This window comes from Mesoplodon bidens (genome assembly GCF_964165515.1).
Source record: "Mesoplodon bidens genome assembly, chromosome: 17".
In the NCBI taxonomy this organism is placed as follows: domain Eukaryota; kingdom Metazoa; phylum Chordata; class Mammalia; order Artiodactyla; family Ziphiidae; genus Mesoplodon; species Mesoplodon bidens.
Window position 1 is genome coordinate 50,208,093 of NC_138174.1, and position 22,875 is coordinate 50,230,967.

The following is a 22,875-nucleotide window of genomic DNA, read 5'->3' on the forward strand; positions in this document are numbered from 1 at the left end:
GAAGAGAAACAAGGTAGTTGCTGGAGAGGGATGTAGGGACCAAGAGAGGTTTGTATAATTAGATGTAAGTATGTATGTATTTAAGATTGGAGGAATTACTGCATGTTTAATGTTGATGGGTATGAGCCTATGAAAAGGCAAAAACTGCGATGCAGAGGAGAGAGGAAAGAGTTGGAATGATGTTGTTGGTTAAGAGAGAGGTGGAAGGCATGAGTGAATGCACAGGTGGAGGGGTTGGTCTCAGGAGGAATATAATTCATCCACAGAAATAGCAGGCAAGGAAGAGTTCGTGGGCCCAGATGTGGGTAGGTGTGTAGAGGGTGTGGGAGGCTTGTGTAAATTCTCTTCTGACTGCTTATGTAAAATCCCGGTATATAACGCAGTTTAAGGAAATGAATAGGGGGCTTCCCTGGTGGCAGAGTGGTTAAGAATCACCTGCCAATGCGGGGGACATGGGTTCGAGCCCTGGTCTTGGAGGACCCCACATGCTGCGGAGCAACTAAGCCTGTGCACCGCAACTACTGAACCTGTGCTCTAGAGCCTGCAAGCCACAACTACTGAAGCCCGTGTGCCACAACTACTGAAGCCCGCATGCCTAGAGCCCATGCTCCACAACAAGAGAAGCCACCACAATGAGAAGCCCACACACCACAACAAAGAGTAGCCCCCGCTCACCAAAACCAGAGAAAAGCCCATGTGCTGCAACAAAGACCCAACATGGCCAAAAATAAAATAAATTTAAAAAAAAAAGAAATGAATAGGTTTCTCAGGCAGATTAAATTCTTGTTTGGCAGAAAATATTTCATTGTTTGCATCCCCATGAATGATGTCTTAATTCTTGATTTTAGCTATGCTAATTGTTAGTACAGTAAAGTTACTGTTCTAAAGCTATATTCATAAATAGATCAGTGGGGTCAGTGCCAACTTAAAAGGAGGTGGCATTACACTTCGGGTAACATTCAAACTCCTTGCTAGAGACTACAGCTCCCTGCATGATCTGATCTTTGTCTACCTCTCTTAACTCATCATGTATTATTCTTCCCCTTGATTACTGTTCCACCCAAATTGTCTTTCTTTCTTTTCTGCCAATCTGTCAAGCTTGTTTCAGTTTCAGGACCTTTGCACTTCCTATTTCTCTCTTCCTCAACACTTTTCTATCGAGTATGCACAGGGCAGCCAAACTGCTATCAGTTAGAGCTCAGTGAGGCCTCCCTGGTCCCCTTATCTCAAGTTGCCTATACCCTATCTAGGCACTAGTTTAATAATATATTTTGCTTCTTGGTAGCATTTATCTCTAACCAAAATTTTATTACTTAGTTCTGCATTATCTGCATCCCCAGAAATTAACACGGAGCCCAGTACATATAAGATTCTCAATTTTTTAAATGAATGCTTACAAATGTCTCTGATCTTGTCCTTACCACATTCAATCTTTTTATCAGCAACTTAAAAAAAGACATAGAAAGGCATGCTTATTGAATTTTTAGATGATATAAAGCTGCTAATTTGGATGGAATGTATAAATATCTTAATATGTTGAAATGAAGTACTGAAGTAAAACTATCTTAACAGGGACAAAGGTCAAATGTGAAATTTAGATTAAAAAATCTACTACAGAATCATAGCTTAACAGCATTTCAAGAGCAAAAAGACCTAAGAATTTTCATTGTAGGCTGCATGGTGGCTAATATAGGTAACCTAAATTAATAGAGGCAAAATAGCCAGAAAGTGGTGCCACCGTATTCTGCTGGGTTTGACCCACTTCTGGAGCAGTAGGCTTGTTTAAATTATTTGGTTGTCTGAATATTTATGTACACTTACTGTCAACTCATTATTTTTTATTTTTCAATGAGCAGTGTAAACTGTTGTGTTAACTGGCTAGCAACTTCTGTTCTTGCAGGCAACCTAAGTGGAAAAAAGAAATTGTAATAAACCTGCTGATTATTGAGTGAGGGTATTAGTTATCTTTGATGACATCAGACTCTGAGAGTCTGAGCTGTCATCTCCGTGTTTATAGAGTGGATGATCCACTTCCAAGTCTCTTCTACCACTGGGGTCAGGCCTAGGGGTGTAATGGCCCCTGGGGGATTCAGTATCCTTGTTGGGTCCCCTACTAACCCTGCCCCCATCCCTGTAAAGGGTCCCTTCATTAGATTCTACTCAAAATCTCAGTTTCCTATAGGACACTCACTGATAGCATAATTTTCAAAATTATTTGAGTGGTAAAATTTTAGGAGGGGCAAATTTTGTGGTTTTTAATCATTATACACGTACCTCTATTGAAGTATTTATTTGTAGTAAAGATTTTTTGAGTAGTTGTGTGTGCCTGACAGTTTACATACCTTAATACTAATTCCTATGACTATAGGGCAAGGTAGGTATTATTATCTGAACTTTACAGATGAGGAACTTGAAGCTCAGAGAGGTCAGATCATGTGTCCGAGGCAATGGGTATATCTTGTTTTGTTGCGCTTTGCTTTATTACACTTCTCAGATATGGCAGTTTTTACAAATTGAAGATTTGTGGAGGACCTGCCTCAAGCAAGTCTATTGGCATCATCTTTCCAACAGCATTTGCTCACTTCATGTCTCTGTCACATTTCAGTAATTCTTGTAATATTTCAGACTTTTTTATTATTATTATATTTGTTATGGTGATCTATGATCAGTGATCTTTGATGTTAATATTGCAAAAAGATTATGAATTGCTGAAGGCTCAGATTATGGTTAGCATATTTTTAGCAATATGGTATATTTTATTGTTTTGTTTTTGTTTTTGTTTTTTTGTAGTACACAGGCCTCTCACTGTTGTGGCCTCTCCCGTTGCGGAGCACAGGCTCTGGACGCGCAGGCTCAGCGGCCATGGCTCACGGGCCCAGCTGCTCCATGGCATGTGGGATCTTCCTGGACTGGGACACGAACCCGTGTCCCCTGCATTGGCAGGCGGACTCTCAACCACTGCGCCACCAGGGAAGCCCATGGTATATTTTAAATGAAGGTATTCATATTATTTTTTTAGATATAATGCTATTGCACATTTAAAAAACTGCAGTATAGCATAAACACAACTTTTATATGCACTGGGAAACCAAAAAGCTTGTTTGACTCACTTTATTGCAATAGTCACTTTATTTGGTGGTCTGGAACCCTCCCTACAATATCCCTGGGGTATGATTATAGTTTATAAATGACAGAGACTTAATGTGAGTTTGAGTCCAAGACCTACATTGCTTCTTTCCACTATACCTATCATCTCTCTTATTCCATCATGCACGTCTGGCAAGTTTTCTGAAAGTGGAGACTATACTGTATTCTTTTATCTCCACTAGCATAGTGTCTGGCACATAGCAGACATGCAACACATTTTTTTGAATTAATGGAGGGGAGATGTCACTTACCTGTTAACCTGTACAGGTTTTCCCCACTATCTGAAAGTTCCTAAGCCAAAATGGCGTAAAGCAAAGAAGCAATTACCTTAGGACACATCTTGCTAACAAATACACAAAGTAAATCAAGATAAAGCACAGATGCTCCCAGACACTGTTCAAAGCTATGGCAGCTTGAGTCTGAGATGCTGAGTGTAGTTCCCAGAGAAGGATCTTGGCAGTGCCACTCTCACTGCTCGGGGTACACACTGCCTCTATAACTGGGTCACTGCAAAACCAACACTGAATGCTACTTTTGCTTTTTTGCTTTTTTCCATAAAAATGAAAATCCTCTTCAGATCATTTTTGGTTATCAAAAAAGAGCTACTAATGTTAAGTCTTTCATAAAAGCCAAGTGAGCCTAAAGGGAACTTCCAAAAAGCAGGGGATACCTGTATTTCTTTTCTTTAGGAATACCTGTAGCAGGTCTTTGAGGTCATATTATTTGCTACGTAACTTTTTTTCATGCTCCTTTTCACTTTTAATCACTGGCTCTCACTTTTATGCCCTTGATTTTCTCCTATATGCATTCCTTTCTGAAAATACAGATATATCATGTATCAGAGACAAAGATGTATCTGGCAACTTGAAATGGTGAGAAAATAAAAATGCAAACAATGATAATATTTGGTGAGTCTGGGGTTAAGAGTCATAGGAAGACTTTGTTAAAAGCCACTTAAATCCATCCATACTTTTCTCTTAACACCCATTGTTTTATTTGGATACACCATAGGTGGTGTCATTTCTGTCCCACCACTAGTAGAATGAAGAGGTTCTATCTTGCACATCTTAGCATATATACAGCAAACACATTGAGTTATTGATTATTATAGTTTATTATAATCATTAAAACATATATACTTGCCTTAGAAAATAGCTTAAGAAATGCCAAATGAATGACAGCAAATAGCAGGTCTGGACATTGTAATTCTCCTTATTTACTTAGCCAAAAACTAAGTATGCTGACATATTTTATAGAGAGTTTAACAAAAATGCTTACCACATTCAAGAGCCACAGTGCTGCCTTTGGGCGGGACATTCTGTGATAGGGAAAACGCAAACCAAGTCTTGCAGTTATTCTTAAAGTAATGTTTTTGGTTTCTGCGTTGGGAGTTCTAATATGGAAATAAGTGAATTGAAAGTCATAGAACACTGAAATATTACAACTAAGCAAAAAAGTATTAGATTATGAAAGAAATATGACTTAAAATGTTTACATTTTTACTGATTTGTTCTTATTAAACTTTCCTCCACCATTTTATTTTGAAAAATTTCAACTCAAGAGAAACATCAAAAGAATAGTTAAATGAATATCCATATACTCTTCTCCTAGATTAACTAATTAACATTTTGCCATATATATTTTACTCCCCTTTATAACTAATAACGTTTTAAAAAGAGTTTAGATAACTAATACAAATTTCACAGTCATGCTGTTGTCTTTAGCTACAACTAGATTTGTAAGCTCTTTGAGGGTAGGAACTAGGCCTATCTTGCTCATTGCTGCATCCCCAGCACCTAACATTGGTGTTTGGCATATAGCAAAAGCTCAGTAAATATTCACTGACTGATGGATTGAACTGTTCTTTATATAACTGGCCTTTATTAGCTGCACAAATCAATCAAAGCTTGAAAGAAATTGTTAATTTGATCTTAAAGCAAAATACTCAAAGTATAAACAGGTCTCAAGGGGAAATATATCTAAATCTTCCTTTTATGTCTCTCAGCACTTAACTACAATGCCTTCATCAGATAGTGCTCATTAAATATTCCTTGAATGACATAACAAAGAAAGCTTGGTTAGAGCATCCAAGATAATCCTGACTGTGCTGGAAATGTTGGAAAATAAGCTGCATGATAGAAACTTGGGGATTGATTTTATTTAGACTGGGACAATCCGTGAATGGATCTGGTGTCTCCGTCTGTCTCTGTTGCAAGGCTGAGTTCTAGAGTTGGAATTCGGTGAAGAGGAAGTACAATGAACACAGAACAGAAAAAAAGTAAATTAATTTGAGCTACTACATAGGAATTCTTAGGCATACAGAGGACTTTCCTAAGAGTGAATGCTATTAAGGTTTGAACTTGGGTATTTACAAAGGTTATTCTCTTCTGTAGATTTCTTCTTCTATGGAGGAACCTATTACAAAACTGAAAGATCCTAGGACCTTTTAATATGTTTCTGACTAAAATGACCATATCTAAACATATCAAAAAATATAAGGAATGTCAACAGGATATTTCCCCACTGTTTACATAATAAAGTTCAAATATCAGCATACAATTCAAGGTCCTTTGCAAAACTAACTCCCAACTATCTCAATACCTTCATTGTTCTTGTCCCATATTTAGCCTGGGTTGTGGCCCAGAGTTTTTCTAACCGTGGTCTATGGAACTCTAGTATTCCTGAAGCATCTAGTATCTCTAATACAAAACATCTTATGTTAAAGATTTTGCATGGTGAAATAAGTGTGGGGAATGTTTCATACCATATTCCTAATCCACCTATTGGACGTTCAGTGATAAATGGAGCTCATTGGTCTAAAATCTACATTAGCCCAATTAGAGTCTCTGAAAAATTTTGCAGTTTATAGCTTACCAAACTTACTTGCCTAAGTAATTTTTTTAGGTGGCAGAATATTTATTAACATCATAAAGGGCACTTGTGTTCCCCAGAATACAGTTTGCAAAATGCTGCTTAACCATCGTAATGCTTGGAATTCCTTGAATGCTGCTCATACCATTTCTGACCCAAATAACAGTTTGTTTAGAAAAAGCCCCATCATCAGAAAGATATACCAAGGCATTTATAAAAAGGAAGCCACAGAAGATACGGATGACTTATGAACTATTTCTGTGACTTAAACCTATGTCTATCTGCCCTCCAAGGCCTGTGATCTACTGTGTAATGAAGTTAGAAGCACAGTCTTTGTACACAGTTTTCTTTATTTCTTTATTTTGACTAATTTCAGTCTCAAAATTCTGTGTCATTTGCATTTTTGTCTTTGGGATAAAGATTTTTAGAATCAAGAGATATGTACAATAGTTTATGTGTGAAGTGATGCCATATTTGAAAGAAACTGGTTCCATCAAGTAGACAGCATTTGGTAAGTTTAAAAGTGTCACTTGTTAAGTTTTGTAGGATTTATTCAAAGGAGTGCCAATTATTTGAAAGAGCGATGTACAATTAAATTAAGAAAATGAGAATCTTCCTTAGTGAGCAGAAATGATCTTTGCTGACATATGCTTTGTGCTTATTTACAGTAGAGAATTGATTAACTATTTGTATCCAGTACTCGTTACTTTGCCTCTTTCTCTAAGATGTCTGTAAATTGTGTCATTCATTCATTTATTCACTGACTTTTTCAGCTTCCTGTTAAGAGACAATTTTTCACGTGTTTCTCATGTTTCTGAACGTCTTGTGAGCAAAGGTACTGAGATAGTCTTTAGTTCTGGATGATCTTTTCAAAGATGTTTGATAGTGAATAGAAGATAGAGATGGTATCTCCCTCTGGAGCAGAGGGCAAGTTCTTTTGCTGTCCAGTATAATAAAAATAATATCTCTCTCTGAAGTAACTTTAGACAGGTTTTCTTGTCCATTTTTTATGATAAAAGATTGGGGTTTCTTAAGCCCAGAGTTTTTCAGCTGTGATGCAAACGCATTGCATGAGCAGCATCTACCTAGGCTGCTCCATGTAACTCCCATGGGACTTAAGAGGTAAGGAAGAACCTTACCTGATGGAGAACATTGGCTGAGCCCTGAGACCTTCCTCTTTTAGGGTGTGTTGGTTCTTGGTGTCTGTTGTCTAAGCTCTCTCCAAGACAGTTTTCTGCTCCTGGGACCAGTCTCTCTTGAGGGCTAGGTAGAAATATGGCACTTTGGGCCATAAGAGATCACTCTGGACAAAAAAAACCCAAGTTGATAGTGGCTTAAATAGTAACAAATTTCCAAACGATGCGTCATTCAGTTTTCTCAGTATAAACAGTTATGGTTCCCTCAGGAATTTGGAACTGTTGGCTGTGCTCTTTCTAGAGGCGAATGTGGTTAAAATAGCAGCAGTCAGTCCAAGCTGGCAAGCCAGAGCAGTGGCGGCTAAGCCTCTTTGTACTCATAAATAGACATATAAAAGTGGATATGCCATAAAATGCAATGCACATGGTGTGATCACATGAAAGTCTGTGGAGACTATAGTTCTTTCAGATTCTTAACTTTGGCGCAATTTATAGTGCCCTTCTAAATGGTTGATCAGCTATTCTATCGAAGTTATTGGCAGGATCTACAAAGCATAAAAATTTTTATTAAGGGAAACACTTAGGAGCAGTTTAAGTAGTTTAGAAGTGTATCATGTCCTATGTTGCCCTTCAGCTTGATTATCCTTATCTTCAGTGGGGAGCATGCTTCTGGATGTTGAACTTGGAATAAAAAAGGCAAACACAAGTGAGAAAAATCCCAAGCAAAGTACAGAACAGAACCAGGTTCAAAAGGAGGTGTGGGAAATGAAGGGCAAAGTTGGAGGGCAATCCAAGAGATGCTGGTGAAAGCGACGGCATCAGGAACTCTGGGCCACATTGGATTTCAGGAACAGCTTGTTCAGAGGGAAGACCACCTGACTGGAAGTGCAGGAAAGCAAAAGAGAAGTTTAGCTTGATGACAGAGAGACGGGGAAAAGTGAATATGGATTATTCAAGCATATTGGCATCTCAGGGTAGGTCATATCACTATATAGCAAAACAAAGCACCAGACAATGAGTGTCTGACCAGACTATTTTAACAAAGCCAACTAGATGGAAAGGGAGCTACTAATAACCTGCTAAACTATCATCCAGTTGTTCTGGGCTCGGGTGGAACAATGCCTGATAAAGGCTGTGATGTAGGAGCAACTAGAATAAGAATGGGGCCATTTGTACCTCTTTCCTTTGGCTGGGGAACAAAGTTTCCCTGACTGGGAGGATCCTCCCAGGCTTGTTTTGGTCAAGAGTCTCTCCACTAAATCCCGGGTGAGATTTAGTTAGCAGGGGTAGAACCAAAGCTAGATGAAGTCATTCAGAGAGGAGATTTGTACACACGACCGAACTGATGGGCCAGATGGTATCAGAAGTTCTGGGATGGGGTCAGGGATAAGCAGTCCTTCTTTCCTTCCTTCACTCAGTGTGCCAGGCTCTATGATAGATTTGGGGAATACAAAGATGAAAGAGTATAATTTAGAGTCCTGTAGGTGAACTAGACAAGCTGATTACAATCAAGTGTGGTCAGAACCACAAATAAAGATATAAGCACAGGGCTCTCCAGGAGCATACAAGGCAGTGGTATGGAGTGCAGATTGTGATGGATGGCTTTCTGGAGGAGGTGATGATTGAGCGAGTAGACTGTAGGCAGGTCAAGGTGAGGATTGTTCTCAACTGAGGTTTGTGCAAATCCTGTAAATTGAAAGAGAGCATGATGCCTTCAAGAACCTTCAAAATTTCAGGGTAGCTGAGGCTGGAAAGCCCTAAAGAGCACCTTGTGCATCATGATTTCTCTACAGAAGTGGAGGAACTCTTAACATTCACTTTTAGGTCTCAGACCACCTCCAATCATGGGTGATAGTGTTCCCTTAATTATCTTTGAGTCCTTCTCTAGGCAAATGCAACCCTGCTGGGATTCCCTCTCATTAGAGAATAGAGTCTAACCTCTCTCTTCAAAGGCTGGGGGGCAGGATGGAGAGGGAGAGAAGAAATGGCCTCTTTATTGCACATAGACCTGCATGCTGAGATTCTAGTACTCTTCCCCCTTAAATCTTTGGAATGAAGTTATAGACCAGCATACCCAGGTCAACCCAGGGTGACTTCTTCCATAAACCCTCCCTCTAGCAGAGGGATATGGACCCATGCCGATCCAAACAAATAGCAGACTCTGGGGCATGCGCGTATGACAATCTTTGGGCCTTTTTTCCTGGGAGGAATTTTCTCCTTTAGGTCCTACAGTCCTTGGGATGAATTCATATTTAGCGTCTTCCTTTCTCTTTTAAAGATGTTACAGAAAATGAAAACGTCATGTTTGTTTAGATATTATCTATGGTGATGGATTGTTGCTATGAATATTTGAGTTGCTATGAATGTTTGAAGAGGCAAAGTGTGTGTGTTAAAGTGAAAGTACTAGAATGCTGTATTAGCCACAAGATTCTGATGGTTCCAGTGCTAGACTGCAAGTAATGAGTCTTGCCTTGTCCACCTCATGTGGTTATTTGAAAGATTAAATCACAGAAGGTATGTGAAAATGAAGTGTCACTAGGATGCTATACAAACATAAGATGTTATTAATTGACTTGCTCCTTGTCTAGCTTTCTGAAAAAAAAGCATTTACTGGTTATCTCTTAACCAGAAATGAGTGACCATGGTATTAAAGACACTTTAATGAAATGTGAACAAATACATTTTTAAGAACTGATAAAATGTCATTTAGGACTGTGTTTTTTAATTAATTTTTTTTTAGTATAGTTGATTTACAATGCTGTGTTAGTCTCTGCTGTGAATCAGTTATACAAGACTGTTTTTTCATAGCATCTCAATGCATTGAATAACATTTAGGGTTCTTTTCTCTATCTTTATTTAGGGCTCTGCTTGCAAACTGACAGATATTTGATTCCGTAATTCAACGTATTTTGCTGTAGGAACACTGAAATAGGTAGCAATTTTTGGGAAGATAATTGCTTTAAAAGAGAGGTTTAGCTTTGACTGAGAGAAAAGTATTTGTAATTTCCAAGGGTGCATTAAAAATGGGTGTGCAGAATTCAGACAGGAAGCAGTCCAGATCAGGAGGAGTGAGCAGAATGCCTGTTCTAATAGTTTAAATGTGCAAAGGGCGGTGAGACGTGAGGAAACACATGGAGGTGGAGAAAGATCTGCAAGATGCTCATTATCTTTTCAGCAAAGGGTGGTGCTCAATATGCAAGTATTGCAGAAAGGGTACAGATCTTCCCTTTGGCAGCCATCCATGTAAAGGATTAAACATCTGCCCTGAGCTCCTCCTATCCATTCATCCTCCCTGCTTGCCAGGAGCACATCTCCCTCTGGCACAAACCTCTGGAGGGAATCCCCTGGGTGTTTTTGTGGGCAGAAGGAGTATCACTCACAGTCACTCGCAAGGCAGTGGGCATTGACTCGGGGCTTGGAAACCTCCCAAGAAGAAATGGCAGAGACTTATTCTTTTTCTTTTTTTCTTCTCTTTTCTGATTTTCCTGCCCTGACCAGAGAAGGAGTCATACTAGTGGCTGCAGAGGCAACCTGCTGCCACAGGAACTAGGTGCAGGGCAGGCTGTGGTTGCTTTGTCCTTCTGTGCTCAAGGAAGTACATTACTTACACTCAATGAAGAGGATTGACCTCAGATTTATCAAGAGTATCATTTCTCATAATACTTCTATAAGTAGGAGACCATGAAATGAAATTAATCATTTCAGTTACCAAAACTGTATAAATGGACCAGTGTCACACTAGTGTTTGAGAAGGAAACAAGGAAATTTTAAAGCCCTTGAATATTTAGTGTGGCCGGGAATTATATCGTATTGATAATATGTTAATCTGATGTTTTCAATGAAGTCTTTCTAATTAGTGCTCACAAATCATCTAATTCTATTTATGGGGGGAATAAATTTGAATACCTTTACAATATATACACACCCACGCCCAAAATACTTTTTCAAATGAAAATTCATAAGTACATTATGAAAACTCTCTTTCAGTACATTAGTTATTAAGTTCTAGAACTAAAATACTAAATTCATTGTTTTCTCAAAACAATATTAAGTTTCATGAATAAGGGACAGGAATCATGTCAATAGCAATAGATGATAGTAATGAAATGCCTGCTGCTTAATAATTTAACAAGTGCAATGAATGAGTTTTAACTTTGTATTTTATGATGTTATAAAGGAGGTCAGAAACTTTTTGAAAATACTGCCTGTGTAATTTCGTACTTAGCAAATCCTGTTTTGAGGCTAGTGTGATAAACACATATGTGGAACAGCTAGTTCTTGCTGCATGGGTGTGGTAAATCCTGCAGAGTAACTGGTTTTTTCTGTCCACCCAGAGGCTTGTGTCTGCCTGTTTCTGGAAGGGTGAGTCTGAACCACAGCATCTTTGGGTATTCTTTTCTGCTTCAGAGTGGTTCTAAAGAGGCTAATCTGACATTAGAGCATATGCAAAATGGAAAAAAAAAAAACCTCACTAAAAAACCTGTCAAAACCCTGGGAGATTAGGGTATGCATAGGATTTTAAATACATGCTCAGTAGGGGCTAGAGCTGACTGGCTTATGAAGCACATTCACAGACTTTGAGATCCATTGAGTACTTGTAGAATCAGAAAATGGACCTTGTGAAGTTTCTTTTTCTTAAAAAAGATTTTAAGTGAACTTTTAAAAATTGAAGTAGAACATTCATACTGAAAACTGCTCAGATCAAAAGTATATATTTATTGAGATAGATACTTAGATCAGTGAACTGTAGCCCTCTGTTTCCTTAATGTCAGCATTTAAAGCTCTAAATTTCACCCTAGGCACAGTTTTAGTTGCATCTTACACATTTGATATTTCACATTTTCTGTTATAATTTAGTTCAAAGTTTTTATTGTGAACAATTCTTTGACCAATGGGTTTTTTTTTAGAAGTGTGTGGCTTTTTCCCCCCAAACATTTGGACTTCTTCTAGTTACTTTTAATAGTTGATTTCCAGCCTCATTTCATAAGATTAATGATTTAAATTCTTTGAAATTTGTTGAGACTTGATTTATGGTCCAACACGTGGTTAATTTTGGCGAATGGTTTATGTACACTTGAAAAAAACATGTATGCTGTTGTACATACCAGTCAAATGAGGCTCATTAATCATGTTGTTAAAATCTTCTAAATCCTATGGTTATTTTTTTGCTTCTTCTTTGCTGAGAGTGATGCATTCAGGTCTTCAGATCTAATCGTGATTCATCCATTTTTCCTTTGGTTCTGTCAAATTTTGCTTCTTATGAGGCTCTATTATTAGAAGTACACACATTTATAATCATTAAGTCAATTTAGTGGATTGACCCTTTTATCTTGATCATATATTTGCTACCTCTAGTAATGCCTTTTTTCCCCCTGATATTAGTACAGCTCTAGCAACTTTTTTTTTGTTATTGCATTGTATACATTTCTCCAATATTTTGTTTTTAATGCCTCCATGTCCTTATGTTTAAGGTGCGTCTCTTTTAAGGATATATAATTGAGTTTTACTTTAAAATCTAGTCTGATGGCCTCTCTCTCTCTTTTTTTTAAAATAAATTTATTTATTTTATTTACTTATTTTTGGCTGTGTTGGGTCTTTGTTGCTGTGCGTGGGCTTTCTCTAGTTGCGGTGAGTGGGGGTTACTTTTCGTTGCGGTGCGCAGGCCCCTGCATTGGCAGGAGGATTCTTAACCACTGTGCCACCAGGGAGGTCCCTCTGATGGTCTCTTTAATTGGAGAATTTCATCCAAATTGCTGATATTTTTATTTTCAGATCTGTCGTTTTGTTGTTTCCTACTTGTTTCTCTGTTCTTTCTTTCCCTTTCTTACCTCCTTTGAATTGATGAAATATTTTTATAAATCTATTTTGCCCTCTATGAACTGTTGATTCTATGTTATTTCATAATATTTTCTAGGAATTACCATAGACTTTACAACATGCATTCGTGACTCACTAGAGTCGACACAGCTTAGTACTTTTACCACTTCCTAACAATGTCAAGACATTTGAACACCGACTCCATATGCTACACTTCTGCCTTTTTTCTTACATTTTCATATATATACATTTAGCCCCTTCCAGTAGTAGTATTGTTTTCTGCTGTTACAATTATTTAGAGCTCCTTTCTATTGCTTTTCATTGTGTCTTACATTTCTGTGTTCTACCTGGGGTTATTTTTCTTCTGTCTGAAGAGCTACCTTTAATATTCCTTTTAATACTGATCTGCCAGTGATGAATTCTCTCTATTTTGTTTTAAAATGTCTTTGTTTCCTCACATTAAAAACATAGCTTTATTAGGGTACAATTTACATACCACAAAAGTCACTTTCTTCTTCATTTTATTTTTTCCTCTCTCCTTTACTTTTTAAAAAATTGTGGTAAAATATACAACATAAAATTTATCATTAAATTAACCATTAAGTGTATTAGTTAACCATTTTAAGTGTATAGTTCAATAATGTTACGTACATTCACATTGTCATGCAATCAATCTCTAGAACTTTTTCATCTTGCAAAACTTCTTCACTTTTGGTTATTTTGGGGGGCTATAGAAATATAGCTTGACAGTTATTTTCTTTCAACATTTATGATAAAAAGACAGCTATCAGTATTATTGTTGCTTATTTGAAGGAAATGTTTTTTGTTTTCTTTGCCATAAATGATAACTCCATTATTTGATATCTATAGATACATTCCTGTTGTCTACTTTTTTGTTGTTGTTTAGGCTTTTGGTGGTTGGTAATATGGCCTTGTCTCCTGGCATGCTTAGTAATTTTTGACTGAAGGCATAAAATTTGACTGAAGGCATAAAAATTATAGACGTTCAGATGATCTTATATTCCTTCCAGAGGAGGTATTCTTTCTGTTGGTATGCAGTTTGTATAAGGGTAGATGTCTTTGATTTAATCAACAATTAAGATGATTTGTGATGGAATTTCAGTCTATGTAAGGTCTCGTATATTTTGATTTGTCCTCAGTCCTGGGACATAGCCTTTCTGGAGTCTAATGCAAAGCAAAGGTGTTTACCTTGATGGTTCTTAAGCATCAGTTTTTATCTTTTCATCCCTGTGAACATGCTGAAATCTCTGAGCTTGAAAGGTGAACTCTCTGCTTGGCCACTAAGCCCAGTGGTGTTTAAGTATTGGCAAATTTCTCAAGAGATAAAGTGGAGGAGATCGTTAAATTCGCATTTGTGTGCTTCTCTTCTCTCTGTGATCTTGCCCCTTTAAGTGTTGCTCTTGAGTGCCTTCAAATAGCTGATTTCTTTTATAGGATTTGACCCAGCTTCTTGGTGAGAGTGTTGGTCTGATACATAGTTGGGGGTGGATGTCCTCTAGATTCCTTTAAGTCAGGTTAAAGCTAGAATATGCAGATTCTCTTACCTGGAAATTCAGTCTGATCAGCACTCGTAGGTGGTTGTTCATCTCCCTAGAATGTGCCATTACTAAGTTTTATTTCAGTGGGAAAATGGGTAAAGGACACTCTTAATATAAAAGTTAATATAAAAGAAATAATATAAAAGTGGCCAGGAAATCTATAAACAAATGTTCAACCTCAACAAATATTAAGAAAATGGAAATTGAAACAATGAGATGATTTTCCTTCATCAGATTAAAAAAATTATTTTCTTGCTGTTGGTGGGAATGTAAATCAACCCAATCTACATTAACAGTAATGATAACGGACATTTATTGAGAACTTCCTATGTGTGTCATGAGCTGTTTTATAGGAAGGAAAAAACTCTCTATACCAACTGAAGAAAAACTATTTTTTCCTACTCACTGCATTCACACAGAATACTTCTATGACCTGCTGTGTGGATTTTTTCCCACACTAACCAATTCTCTGACACCAGCTAGGTGTCCTACAATTCAGTTAGTTCTGACACTATTAACCTGAAGTTAGCATTGGATGCCACAGGTTAAAGGCTCAGTCCCACAAGACTGCCCCCACTTCAGACATCAATAGCAAGTCCCAGGTTCCCACCTCTAGTTCTGACCAATTGGCTATAAACTGGAGGTTCCCATGACCCCCTCCTTGGGCTTGATAGTTTCTAGAATGGCTCACAGAACTCAGGGAAATACTTATTTACATTTACCAGTTTATAATGAAAGATGTAATAAAGGATATAGATGAATGCCCAGATAAAGAAATACATAGGTGTGGTCCGGATAGATCTCAAGTACAGGAGCTTCTGTCCCCATGGAGTTGGGGTGTACAACCCTTCCCACACATGATGTGTTCATCAGCCCGGAAGCTCTTCACACCCTGTGCTTTAGGGATTTTTATGGAGGTTTCATTATGTAGACATGATGGATAATACACTCAGTTTTCAGCTCCTGTCCCCTTTCCAGAGAAATGGAGAGTAGGACTAAAATTTCCAACCTTCTAATCATGTCGTGGCCCCATCCAGGAGCCCAACAGGAGTCACCTCCTGAGAACAAAAGAAGCTTCTATTACCCAGGAAATTCCAGAGGATTTAGGAGCTCTGTGTCAGCCACTCCTTTCACTCAGGAAATTACAAGGATTGTAGGAGCTCTGTGTCAGGAAATGGGGTCAAACACCAAATATAAGTATATAAGTAGCAGAAACCAGGGACAGAGACCAATATCTATATTTCTTATTATTTCACAGCTATTCTAAATACTTTATATGTTATTTATTCTCACAATAATGTTATCAAGTGAGTATGATTTTATTAATCCTATTTTCAGAAGACAAACTGACATTCTGAGTGCCCAAGATCATTCAGATTGTCAGTGACAGCACTGAAATTAGGACCCAAGGATCCTGACTGCAGTGTGCACACCCTTGCCCACTAATTTACACTGCCTCTCAACCCTACTCCTAAAACTTTATTCTACTGACGTGGTCACACAAATGTACAAAGAGACATGTACAAAAAGTTCCCTGTAATTTTTCTTGTAAGAGTTAAAAACTGGGAACAAATGCAATACTCATCTATATGGGATTGTAGAAATAAAGTCATCCATGCAAAATATCCAAGCAATGGAATTATCTGCATTAGTTAGTAAGAATAAGGTAGGTCTAAACTTACTGACATGGAAAAGTGTCCAAGATACAGTTTTAATAAAGAAAAGGTTAAAAAGCATTTTGGTAAAAAAAAAATTAAATATGTATATATATAGGCATATATGTAGATAGAAATGTCCATATTGGTACACACCAAATTGTTAATAGTGGTTTCCTCTGTGAGTAAGATTTATGAGCGGTGGTGAGGGAGGACTTCTGCATTTTAAATTATACATGTCATATTATTTGTACTTTTACATATTGAATATGTGTTACTTTTTTATTTCTTAAAATATTTTTATTTTAAAAGATTTAAACATACACAGAAGTAGAGGATAGAATAATAAATCTCCATATATGTACCATCTAGTACAGCCAACAATTATCAGGGTTTTTACCTTACGTACTGCATGTATTCCCCACCTCTTTTTACTTTGCTAAAATGCCTTACAGCAAATCTCAGACAGCATACCATTTCACTCCTAACTCAGTATGCGTCAATAAGAATTATAGAAATTTTATTTCACAACCACAGCTCCATTATCATACCTCACAAATTGACAGTAATTCCTTGGTATCATGTAACACCCAGGCCATAATCAAATTGTCCCAATTGTCTCAAAAATGTCTTTTTACAGTTGGTTTGTTTAAAACAGGATGCAAATTAGGTTCTCACATTATATTTAATTATTACATTGTTTTGACTCTTTTAACATGGAACACGGTCCCTCACTTATTTTTTTCACACCATTGACCTGTAATTTAGTAATTTTTAAAGAATTCAAACAGGGATTCCCACAACTACTTAAATCAGGTGGCAACCCATGTCACACATTAAATCCTATGGAAATAAGACATTTTAATCCTATTTGTATTTCTTCCTCCCATCGTCCATCAATATTGTACTTCTCAATTAACCAGTATTTGCTGAATGTCTAAGATGTCAAGCAAAAGACATTTTGAGAGAATAACAGTAGATGAGAGGAGAAATACAAAAGGAAAAAAGACAAAGTCATCAAATTTTTAAGCTCATTAAACATAACAACTGGACTAATTTTAAAGTTCTGATAGTTTTGCTTTATATTAGAAATTGGGTTAGTCAATATCATAGTTAAAATGACCATAAATGTATTTTGTGTTAAATTCCACTCTAATGTTCTTTGGTAAATCACACTTTTTTCTTCTCTCTCTTCCTCTCTCTTCTTCTGTGTCTCTGTCTCTCTCCTTCTCTCTGTCTCTGTCTTTCTTCTCTAGATATAATCAGAAGTCATGGGTGTGGGTGCTGACGTTTTCTTTAATATTCTAGTGATTTTAAATACCTTACCTTTGAAAAGATCAGAAAGTTTGAGAACTTTCAAAGAAGGCCAAGTCAACATAATTACAATCTCAGGCAGAATTATTCAGGACAATTTAAAAGTATTCAACGCATAATAAATAAAGCTGTGCCTCATTGTCAACAGTATTTGAGAGAGAATGCCAAGATGGAACAGTATTATTCTCCCTGATCCAAGGGGATCTAATTAGCACTAATGTGGGGAAAATAGCAAATGAGAGCAGGAGCTCAATATTATTTCAGGGAAAATAACCTAATGGACAGATTGATCAGTTAGTGGAAAATTCCCAAGAGAAATAATGTTAATGCAATTGAAATACATAATTAAGAGGGCAGAGAACACTGGAGGAGAAATAAATGTACTGTTTGTAGTTCTCTATGCAACCCTGCACAGATCAGTTCCTGTTTAGAACATTTTGTCTTTATTTTGGAAAGAGAAAAACTAGCATTGCTGTATTCTTAGTGAAGGAATATCTAGAAGGGAACAGAATCACGAAAACTAGGTTTTGTTTTCATGTTTCTTGTTGATGTTAGAGTATGCCTTCTAGAAATTCCCAGAGGAGGCTCACACTCTGTTCTTCACTCACTTCAATACCATAAGATTTGCTTAATTATAATATTACTGTGATATTAGAAAAATGCATTGAGCAGCACCATGCATTCAGTTTATAAGCCAGTTGAAAATAGTATACCATGTATTCAGTGCATTAGCAAATTGAAAACAGTTGGAAAACTGAAGTCAAGTTGATGTCTGTTTATATTAAGAATATACTCCAGAAAGTTAAATCAGCATGTATTGATTTAACTTTGTTTCTTGATGGTAGAAATAAGTTTTTACAGCATCACTGTGCTTGCTGTAATTGATGTTGCCTAAGGAGAATGAGAAAAGTGAAACATTCTTTAAGAACTTTTTAGGAGTATGATCATCTAGGCTAGCCCAACTAATCTTAGTCTCAAAATAATAGGTTATTTTGTATTACTAAATTCAGAATATAATTTTACTATTGTACTTTCTTTTTATATTATTGGGTGGAAAATCTGAAATTGTAGAATGAGCTGAGACTCCTCAACAACTTCACCAAAGCCCTTTTAATTAAGCTTGAGCATGTTAACCAGAGCTACAGTACATAATAATGCATAATTCTTTCCCATTAGTGTTAACTGGATCAAATATTTTACTTTTAGTGAAAGGGACAAATTTAGAACTAAATAGTGCTTTTGCTTTCCTAGGTTAGCAATATAGATGGGAATTACTCGATCTACTGTATCCAGCTTAACTTCCCCATATCTTCATTTTACTTTCTGTTGTGTAGATATAGGCAGAGCATATTAGAATTTAAATCAAGTTCCAGAAGCAGGGTTAAGTGCATAAAAAATAATAGCTTATTAATAAGCGTGAGGGTTATTGTGAAAGGTTACAAACTAATGATAGGGAAGTGCCTACTATACTTGTACTACACCCACTCTCTGCATTTGCTTATTTAAACTTGCTAACCACAATCTAGGACACATCTAAGTGAATGATGCAAAACAATTTCTTACTTGAGAAATGATCACACAGGCAGTTAATCTTGATTCTGGAATTTGCCAAAAAAAAAAAAAAGCCTGAAAATAGAATTTGAAGTCTATCAACAAGGTAATGAATCAACCTGGAAGCAGCCTACAGATGTCAAAAGAAAGTCTATAAGGAAACAGCAGCCTTCATATTTGACAAGAATAAATTCAAATTAAAGATAATTTAGGCCTAGTGAACAGATAATTGGCTACACAGTGTTATATTTTCCCTCTTTCTTTGTACCCAGACATGCACTGTGCTTGATCTCTTTTGTGTCAGTGTCTGATTCATAGGGTGTTCACAAATCACAACCATAATGCAGTACTCTTTATTCTTCCATGGGCATAAAGCCATATTCCCTATAAATTCAGTGTAATTATTTCTGCAATTAGAGAGTTGCGTCTTATTCTTTAGCAATACTATGTCGGGTAAATTATGTTCATGACGCAATAGTAATGCTTGTTGATATCAAGATAATACTAAACTATGTGTCCCTTAAGACCTTATAATTGCTCTTGTATGCCTGGTATACATAGAAAGCCTGGCACATAGCACAGTGAACAGCCTGTAATATAGATTTGATAAAAGTGTTATCATCCTACTAAGTCAACAGATGTCTTTACCCACTGAACGGCTAGAATGCTAGGTACCTAATGGTGGTTTAACCCCTCCAGAGGTTGCGGTTACTAGCAGGGCCCACTGAAATGCACTGTGTTCCATGCGTTTAAGCTACAACTTCAGGGAAAGTGGACTCCTACTCCAGGATCCCTACCTATAGACCTTCTCAAATCAATTCAAGTCTTTCACGTTAAAGAGTACTAATTTAACATTTCACTGCTTCAAAAGGAGTAGTAACTTAACTTTTTACTGTGTCACTGTGGTGCAAAATAAGACTATTAGTGACTTAAAGTATTGTAATTCCAAAATCCCTTTATTTCAGACTTTTGGTAAATGTCCATTAATTTGCAGAGGTAGGAAGTTGATACAAATGTTAGTAATTCTTACTGTTGGTGCCAATTTTGAAGCTTCAAGTGATATTTCCCATTCGATAATCTGGGGAAAGTATTTTTCATGTGTTTTGTTTTTATGAGCATTATTGAGGTATAATTGTCATACAATAAATTGCATGTATTTAAAGAGTAAAATGTGATGTTTTAGCTTATTTATACACCTCGGAAAATGTCACCACCATCATGATAGCAAACACACACATCGTACCCAGAAGGTTACTTGTGCCCCTCATAATACCTATCCTATCTCCCCTTTCTCCTCAAGAAACCACTGATTTCTTTTCTGTCACTCTAGATTAGTTTGGTTGTTTTAGAGTTTAATGTAAAAGGAATTGTGTAGTATGTACTCTTTTTTTGTCTATCCTCTTTCACTCAGCGTAATTATTTTGGATTCATCCATGTTGTGTGTATCAATAGTTCATTCATTGTTATACTGAGTAATATTCCATTATATGGATTTATGACAATTTCTTTATTCATTAACCTGTTGATGGACATTTGGGTTGTTTCCAGTTTGGGCTATTACAGTAAAGCCACTGTGAACATTCTTATATAAATCTTTGTATGGACATGTACTTTCATTTCTCGAGGTAAAAATTTAGGAGTGGAATGGTAGGATCATATGGTAAGTCTTTGTTCAGCTTTTCAAAACTTGCCAAACTGTGTTTCAATCCATTTTACATTCCTAATTACAGTTGGGTAGGAGGTGTACGTGTCCTGCCATCATTTGGGATGGTCACTCTTTTTTTTGTTTGTTTTTAACTTCTTTATTGTAGTATAATGCTTTACAATGTTACGATAGTTTCTGCTGTATAACAAAGTGAATTAGCTATACGTATACATATATCCCCATATCCCCTCCCTCTTGTGTTTCGCTCCTACCCTCCTTATCCCACCCCTCTAGGTGGTCACAAAGCAGTGAGGTGATCTCCCAGTGCTATGCAGCTGCTTCCCACTAGCTATCTGTTTGACATTTGGTCGTGTATATATGTCAATGCTACGCTCTCACTTCGTCCCAGCTTACCCTTCCCCCTCCCCCTGTCCTCAAGTGCATTCTCTACAGCTGCGTCTTTATTCCTGTGATGCTCCTAGGTTTTTCAGAACCATTTTGTTTTTTAGATTCCATATATATGTGTTAGCAAACAGTATTTGATTTTCTCTTTCTGGCTTACTTTACTCTGTATGACAGACTCTAGGTCCATCCACCTCACTACAGATAACTCAGTTTCATTTCTTCATATGGCAGAGTAAAATTCCATTGTCTATATGTGCCACATCTTCTTTATCCATTCATCCGATGATGGACACTTAGGTTGCTTCCATGTCCTGACTACTGTAAATAGTGCTGCAGTGAACATTGAGGTACATGTCTCTTTTTGAATTATGGTTTTCTCAGGGTATATGCCCAGTAATAGGATTGCTTTGTCATATGGTAGTTCTATTTTTAGTTTTTTAAGGAACCTCCATACTGTTCTCCATAGTGGCTGTATCAATTTACACTCCCACCAACAGTGCAAGAGGGGTCCCTTTTCTCCACACACACCCTCTCCAGCACTTATTGTTTGTAGATTTTTTGATGATGGCCATTCTGACCAGTGTGAGGTGATATGTCACTGTAGTTTTGATTTGCATTTCTCTAATGATTAGTGATGTTGAGCATCCTTTCATGTGCTTGTTGGCCATCTGTATATCTATTTGGAGAAATATCTATTTAGGTCTTCTGCCCATTTTTGGATTGGGTTATTTTTTTGATATTGAGCTTCATGAGCTGCTTATATATTTTGGAGATTAATCCTTTGTCAGTTGCTTCATTTGCAAACATTTTCTTCCATTCTGAGGGTTGTCTTTTCATCTTGTTTATGGTTTCCTTTGCTGTGCAGAAGCTTTTAAGTTTCATTAGGTCCCACTTGTTTATTTTTGTTTTTATTTCCATTACTCTAGGAGGTGGGTCAAAACGGATCTTGCTGTGATTTATGTCATAGAGTGTTCTGCCTGTGTTTTCCTCTAAGAGTTTGATGGTGTCTGGCCTTACATTTAGGTCTTTAATCCATTTTGAGTTTATTTTTGTATACGGTGTTAGGGAGTGTTCTAATTTCATTCTTTTACACGTCGCTGTCCAGTTTTCCCAGCACCACTTATTGAAGAGACTGTCTCTTCTCCATTGTATAATCTTGCCTCCTTTATCAAAGATAAGGTGACCACATGTGCATGGGTTTATCTCTGGGTTTTCTATCCTGTTCCATTGATCTATATTTCTGTTTTTGTGTCAGTACCATACTGTCTTCATTACTGTAGCTTTGTAGTATAGCTGAAGTCCAGGAGCCTGATTCCTCCAGCTCCGTTTTTCTTTCTCAAGATTTTTTTTGGCTATTCCGGGTCTTTTGTGTTTCCATGCACATTGTGAAATTTTTTGTTCTAGTTCTGTGAAAAATGCCATTGGTAGTTTGATAGGGATTGCATTGAATCTGTACATTGCTTTGGGTAGTATAGTCATTTTCACAAAGTTGATTCTTCCAATCCAAGATCATGGTATATCTCTCCATCTGTTTGTATCATCTTTAATTTATTTCATTAGTGTCTCATAATTTTCTGCATACAGGTCTTTTGTCTCCTTAGGTGGGTTTATTCCTAGGTATTTTATTCTTTTTGTTGCAATGGTAAATGGGAATGTTTCCTTAATTTCTCTTTCAGATTTTTTGTCGCTTGTGTATAGGAATGCAAGAGATTTCTGTGCATTCATTTTGTATCCTTCCTACTTTATTCATTGATTAGCTCTAGTAGTTTTCTTGT

At 36.9% G+C, this 22,875-nt stretch overlaps 1 protein-coding gene across 1 annotated transcript in view; it reads left to right on the forward strand.

Moving 5' to 3' along the window:
• SCEL (sciellin) overlaps positions 1-22,875 on the forward strand; it is a 330,241-nt gene that overhangs the window by 37,772 nt on the left and 269,594 nt on the right. Inside the window, exon 4 of the mRNA XM_081214834.1 lies at positions 2,791-2,998. The gene's annotated coding sequence lies outside the window, so the exon portion shown is untranslated. The remainder of the gene's footprint in view (positions 1-2,790; positions 2,999-22,875) is intronic.